The sequence below is a fragment of the Podarcis vaucheri genome, assembly GCF_965113315.1.
Source record: "Podarcis vaucheri genome assembly, chromosome: 9".
NCBI classification, from domain to species: domain Eukaryota; kingdom Metazoa; phylum Chordata; class Lepidosauria; order Squamata; family Lacertidae; genus Podarcis; species Podarcis vaucheri.
Genome location: NC_138767.1, coordinates 9,351,947 through 9,358,740, shown reverse-complemented (window position 1 = coordinate 9,358,740; position 6,794 = coordinate 9,351,947).

Here is a 6,794-nt window from a genome sequence, read left to right as displayed (position 1 = left end):
AATTGTAATTTTTAAATGTCAAATGTATTGTTTCATTAATGCATTGTGTACAGCGTCCTGGTTTGTGTGTGCTTCCTACAGCAAAATATACATCAGGAGGCTGAGTTTGGTCAGAATCAACTATACAGTTCCAGAATTAACACTGAATACATTACTTCTGGTAAATAAGCCACCCTAGCCACTAGAGGGCTGTGCAAATTTGTGTCCCCTGGCTTTTTAGACTCAGGTGGTGCTCAGAAGGTCGGCGGTTCGAATCCCCGCAACAGGGTGAGCACCCGTTGCTTGGTCCCTGCTCCTGCCAACCTAGCAGTTTGAAAGCACGTCACATTGCAAGTAGATAAACAGGTACCGCTCCGGCGGGAAGGTAAATGGCGTTTCCGTGCGCTGCTCTGGTTTGCCAGAAGCGGCTTAGTCATGCTGGCCACATGACCTGGAAGCTGTACGCCGGCTCTCTCGGCCAATAAAGCAAGATGAGCGCTGCAACCCCAGAGTCATCCGCAACTGGACCTAATGGTCAGGGGTCCCTTTACTTTTACCCATGTACTATCTGAAACCAAAGATGATTCCTGCATCGCTGGGAGTTGGGGTCCCAACTCTACCCTTCTATGAGAAGGAAAACAAACTCCTGTCTGCATCTCTACATAGGAACACAGAAAACTGGCTTATACCACTGCTCCATCTAGCTCAGTAGTGTTGTCAATGACTAGCATTTGCCCTGCAGGAGTCACTTCCAGCCCTAACTTGGAGATGAGCAGGGTTGAACCTTGGGTTTTCTGCATGCAAAGCAGATGTTCCGCAGTCTCTTTGGGATGCTTTCCTTTTCTGCGCTCACCTTTCGCTCAGCGCTGCCAGGGCCTGCATGATTTGACTGAATCTTGGCATGATGTACTGAGTTTAGTTAAACGCTGGTCCAGCAGCTCAGTAAGTAAACAAACCCAAGAGGCAGAAGGGATCCATTCTTCTCCCAGCTGGGCACCTTCCTACAAACACAGAGGGCTTTGCAAAGACAGCCAGTCCAACGAGACGGGATTGTGCGGACACCTGGCAATGTCCACTGGTCCTCTCTGCCCCCGAGAGGCAGATCAGTGAGGTTGGTTCTCCTCCATTCTTCCAAAGATCAGGTTAAAACCCTGGGCTGCATCAAAGGCTCATTGCAATGAAGTGGAAAAGCGGCGAGCGGATGTTGGAAAGGGTGGGTTAAAGTCTGAAAGAGCAGCGAGATCAGTGGCGTAGTGTGGGGGGTGCAGGGGGGCGGCCGCACCGGGCGCAACATCTGGGGGTTAGGGTTAGGGGGCGCAAATCCACAGGTTAGGGGGTGCAAATCCATGGGTTAGGGGGCACAAATTACTTGCCTTGCCCCGGGTGCTGACAACCCACGCTACGCCACTGAGCGAGATGAAATGAAGAGGCAGATAAAACATGCATTTGGCGTAAATTCATTGCTGCTGCTCACTGACAATCGGTAAAACAAGAGAGTCAGTGTAGTGTAGTGGTTAGCGTGTCAGACTAGGACCGGGAAAACCAGAGTTCGAATCCCCACTGAGCCAGGAAGCTCCCTGGGTGACCTTTAGCCAATTACTGCCTTTCAGTCTAACCTACCTTACAGGGTTGTCCTGGGGATTAAATCTCTAATTCTAATGAACAACCACCAGGGCTTATTTAATTTTCCAGAAGCTTGTGTGCCCCCTTGCAGACCAGGAGTTTATAACTGAAATCATAATTGATCTGACAACTGTTGGAAATAAAATATTACGTGAAATGACCCTCTGGCCTGTTGTGGCAGGGCTCTTCTGGCCATAGCTGTCAAAGTTTCCCATTTTTTAAAGGGAAATTCCCTTATTCCGAATAGGATTCCTCGCAAGAAAAGGGAAAAGTTGATAGCCATGCTTCTGACTATCTGGCTATGTATCCTATTTCCAGTTGCTGCCGGCCAGACTTTGCTAGGAAGTCTACAAGCAGGATATATGAATTTCTCCCCTCCAGTTTGTCTTCACCTCTGGATTTTCAAAAATACCGTATTTTTCGCTCTATAAGACGCACCAGACCACAAGACGCACCTAGCTTTTGGAGGAGGAAAACAAGAAAGAAAATATTCTGAATCTCAGAATCCAGAACAGCAAGAGGGATCGCTGCGCAGTGAAAGCAGCAATCCCTCTTGATGTCCTGGCTTCTGGGATAGCTGTGCAGCCTGCATTCGCTCCATAAGACGCACACACATTTCCCCTTACTTTTTAGGAGGGAAAAAGTGAGTCTTATAGAGCAAAAAATACGGTACATTGCTGCTGAACATGGAGGCTCCATTCAGCTGTCACAAACAACAGACTGATCCTCCATATATATTTTCCCCAATTCATCTTTGAAAGTAGTTTTCTTTTGCTTGAAAGTTGGGAGAAGAGAGGAAAGAGGCGAACTGATACTATGCCCTTCTGAAAAGTCACCCTGGAATCTCTTCTTTTGTTGCTTTCTAAACTGGGATGTTCTGCCCTCTCCTATTCCTCTGCCTTTTAAGCAGGAGTCCCCATGTTGCAAAGGGCAAAGTGAAATCATTTCTTTACGCAAGTGGATGCCCACCCTTTGAGAACAGTCCCAAAACTGAATCAGACCTTTACACAACAGAATACTAGCGACACCTGGTGGACTTTTGAGGCATGGTGGGAAATAGTGAGACACATTTCTAAAGACCTATCAACACTATAGGTTTAAAGTGGTTTAACAGACATCTCCTCCTTGGCCAAAACCCCCACAAACAAACCCAGGGAACAGATGCTCCAGAGCAGCGGTTCTCAACCTGTGGGTCCCCAGATGTTGTTGGACTACAACTCCCATCATCCCTGAGCCCTGGCCTTGCTAGCTAGGGGTGATGGGAGTTGTGGTTCAACAACATCTGGGGACCCACAGGTTGAGAAAGGCTGCTCTAGAGAAATCTGAGCACTCTCCTCATAATTAAATTCCAGGGTGTTTTTTGGGTTGTTGTTCTTTCTTTGGGGGGGGGCATGCCTGTTGCGCTAATATAGAAATCTCCTTATTTATGCCCTGGCTGCAGACCAGCACTCATAGGAGGCAGAGTTCTTCAGGAACTGCAGCTCAGAGGATGGGATAGTTCTGCTTCCTGGTCTGCTCCAAGTGGGTCCGTAGATGTTGGAGCTCACATCTCTTCCCCTGGGGAGTTGCTTGTGCCTTGATGATTGGTCCACGGGCTTCTCAGGGGGTCAAGAAAACTGGAGACCCCATTGCCTCAAAGGAGGCAATGACTTCTGAAGGTGGCACCAGCCCTTTAACTAGCCAGGAATAGGGCTGTGAAGGTATGTGGGGTGGTAAACAGCTCCCCCCCCCTATTTTTCTATCAGGTTTCTCCATCTCTAGCTAGGAGACATAACATGGAGGGAGAGGCTACAGTCAATGACCGCCTAACTGGCTCTGCTGCCGAGGGGACTTGCTGAGACAAGTTTGATGCTTGACCTCTAAGGCAAGGGCACTATCCATGGTCCTGAAATTGTAACATGATCTCCCTCCAAGGTGCCTCTGCTTCCCCCCAAATAATCTTGGAAACTGTAGTTTAAGGGTATGAAGAATTGTTAGGGCAGTGTTTCTCAAACTTGGGTCCCCAGCTGCTGTTGGACTACAATTCCCATCCTTCCTGATCACTGGTCCTGCTAGCTAGGGATGATGGGAGTTGTAGTCCAACAACACCTGGGGACCCTAGTTTGAGAAACACTGATTTAAGGAGTAGCCAGTACCTCTCAAGAACATTTTTTGCTATCACATTCTCCTTCATAACATTTATTATTTACATTTAGATCCCACCTTTCCTTCAAGGAGCTCAAGATGGTATAGATGGTTTTCCTCCTCCCTATTTTATCCTCACAACAACCCTGTGAGGTAGGTTAGGCTGAGAGGTTAGGCTGAAAAAACAAAGACCATGGCCACTGGTCCCATCACCTCCTGGCAAATAGAAGGGGATGAAATAGAGGCAGTGAGAGATTTTACTTTCTTGGGCTCCATGATCACTGCAAATGGTGACAGCAGTCATGAAATTAAAAGACGCCTGCTTCTTGGGAGAAAAGCGATGACAAACCTAGACAGCATCTTAAAAAGCAGAGACATCACCTTGGTGACAAAGGTCCGTATAGTTAAAGCTATGGTTTTCCCAGTAGTGATGTATGGAAATAAGAGCTGGACCATAAAGAAGGCTGATCGCTGAAGAACTGATGCTTTTGAATTATGGTGCTGGAGGAGACTCTTGAGAGTCCCATGGACTGCAAGAAGATCAAACCGATCCATTCTGAAGGAAATCAGCCCTGAGTGCTCACTGGAAGGACAGATCCTGAAGCTGAGGCTCCAATACTTTGGCTACCTCATGAGAAGAGAAGACTCCCTGGAAAAGACCCTGATGTTGGGAAAGATGGAGGGCACAAGGAGAAGGGGACAACAGAGGACAAGATGGTTGGACAGTGTTCTCGAAGCTACTAGCATGAGTTTGACCCAACTGCAGGAGGCAATGGAAGACAGGAGTGCCTGACGTGCTCTGCTCCATGGGGTCACAAAGAGTCGGACACGACTAAACAAGAAGAAGAAGATAGATAGATGCATAGAGATAGATACAGTGGTACCTTGGATTAAGTACTTAATTCGTTCCAGAGGTCCGTTCTTAACCTGAAACTGTTCTTAACCTGAAGCACCACTTTAGCTAATGGGGCCTCCTGCTGCCGCCGCGCCGCCAGAGCACGATTTCTGTTCTCATCCTGAAGCAAAGTTCTTAACCCGAGGTACTATTTCTGGGTTAGCGGAGTCTGTAACCTGAAGCGTATGTAACCTGAAGCATATGTAACCCGAGGTACCACTGTAGATGATTGATAGATACGTAGATGATAGATAGATAGATAGATAGATAGATAGATAGATAGATAGATGATAGATTTGTGGTGCCAGAGTTTGTGGGCGCAAGTCACCCATAATTCTTCGACTGTGTGAAGTTAAAATTTATCAATATTTGACTGAACTGTGCCACTGCAGCACATCTTTTAAGTTTCCATATTGCATATACCTTGCATCCCTTATAATTGCATCACCAAACTTGTTTTTTTCTTTTCTGGAATCACTACTGGGAATAAACATAATTAAAGGAGGTGGAAGGGTTATGCCCACATCCCTCCTAGAGAGCAGTTCTTGGCTTCAGAAGCCTTTGCACACTGCATGACTTTCTTCATCTTTGTGAAACAGACGCGAAAGGAGCAAATTCTAGGCTGCCTTTCAAGGCCTTTGGTTTATTTCTCGGTTTTCTTTGAGTTTATAGCCTTTGAAGACAGTGTTTACCTACAGCCCAGAAGCAATTCTTGGAGTGAATTTTTGTTTTCTTAAGTGTTTTACAGCCCTGGGCACCTTCCCAGCAAGGACAAACACTCCTTGGGGTTATCCACATCTGAGGATAAAGTATGTTAAGATGATAAGAAGTTGCATTAGGCCAAAGGCCCATCCAACCCAGAATGCTGTTCTCACAGCAGCCAACCAGATTCTTACAGGAATCCCACTAGCAGGACCTGAGAGCAAGAGCCTTCTTCCCTGCCACCGTTTGCAGCAAATGATATTCAGAAGAAATTTGCTGTCTCCGACCATTGAGGCAGAGTACAGCCATAATAGTTTGTATCCATTGATGGCCGAACCCTCCATGGATTTATCCAACCCTCTTTTAAAGCTATCCAAGTTGGTGGCCATCATTGTCTCTTGTGGGAACGAGTTCAAAAGTTTGAATATGTGCTGTGTGAAGAAGTACAGTGGTACCTCGGGTTACAGGCGCTTCAGGTTAGAGACACTTCAGGTTACAGACTCCGCTAACCCAGAAATAGTACCATGGGTTAAGAACTTTGCTTCAGTATGAGAACAGAAATCGCGCAGCAGCGGGAGGCCCCATTAGCTAAAGTGGTACCTCAGGTTAAGAACAGTTTCAGGTTAAGAACGGATCTCCAGAACGAATTAAGTTCTTAACCCGAGGTACCACTGTACATTCATTTATCTGTTCTGAATCTTCCAACATCGGCTTTATTTGATGTCCACGAGGCTCCCAGTACGTTTCCGAGCACAATTCAAAGTGCTGGTGTTGACCTTTAAAGCCCTAAACAGCCTCGGCCCAGTATACCTGAAGGAGCGTCTCCACCCCCATCGTTCAGTCCGGACACTGAGGTCCAGCGCCGAGCAGCTTCTGGCGGTTCCCTCACTGTGAGAACCAGACAGAGGGCCTTCTCGGTAGTGGCGCCCACGCTGTGGAACACCCTCCCATCAGATGTCAAGGAGATAAACAACTACAGTGGTACCTCGGGTTAAGTACTTAATTTGTTCTGGAGGTCCGTTCTTAGCCTGAAACTGTTCTTAACCTAAAGCACCACTTTAGCTAATGGGGCCTCCTGCTGCCACTGTGCCGCCAGAGCACAATTTCTGTTCTCATCCTGAAGCAAAGTTCTTAACCCGAGGTATTATTTCTGGGTTAGCGGAGTCTGTAACCTGAAGCGTCTGTAACCTGAAGCATGTGTAACCCGAGGTACCACTGTATCTGACTTTCAGAAGACCTCTGAAGGCAACCCAGTTTAAGCAAGTTTTTAATGTTTGATGTTTTATTGTGCTTTTAATATTCTGTTGGGAGCCACCCAGAGTGGCTGTGGAAACATAGCCAGATGGGCGGGATATAAATAATAAATTATTATTATAAATTATTATTATTACTATAAGAGAGGGAGAAAAATGTCTCTCTCCCCACTTACCATGCATAATTTTATATATGTCTGCTGTGCCCCACTTTATTC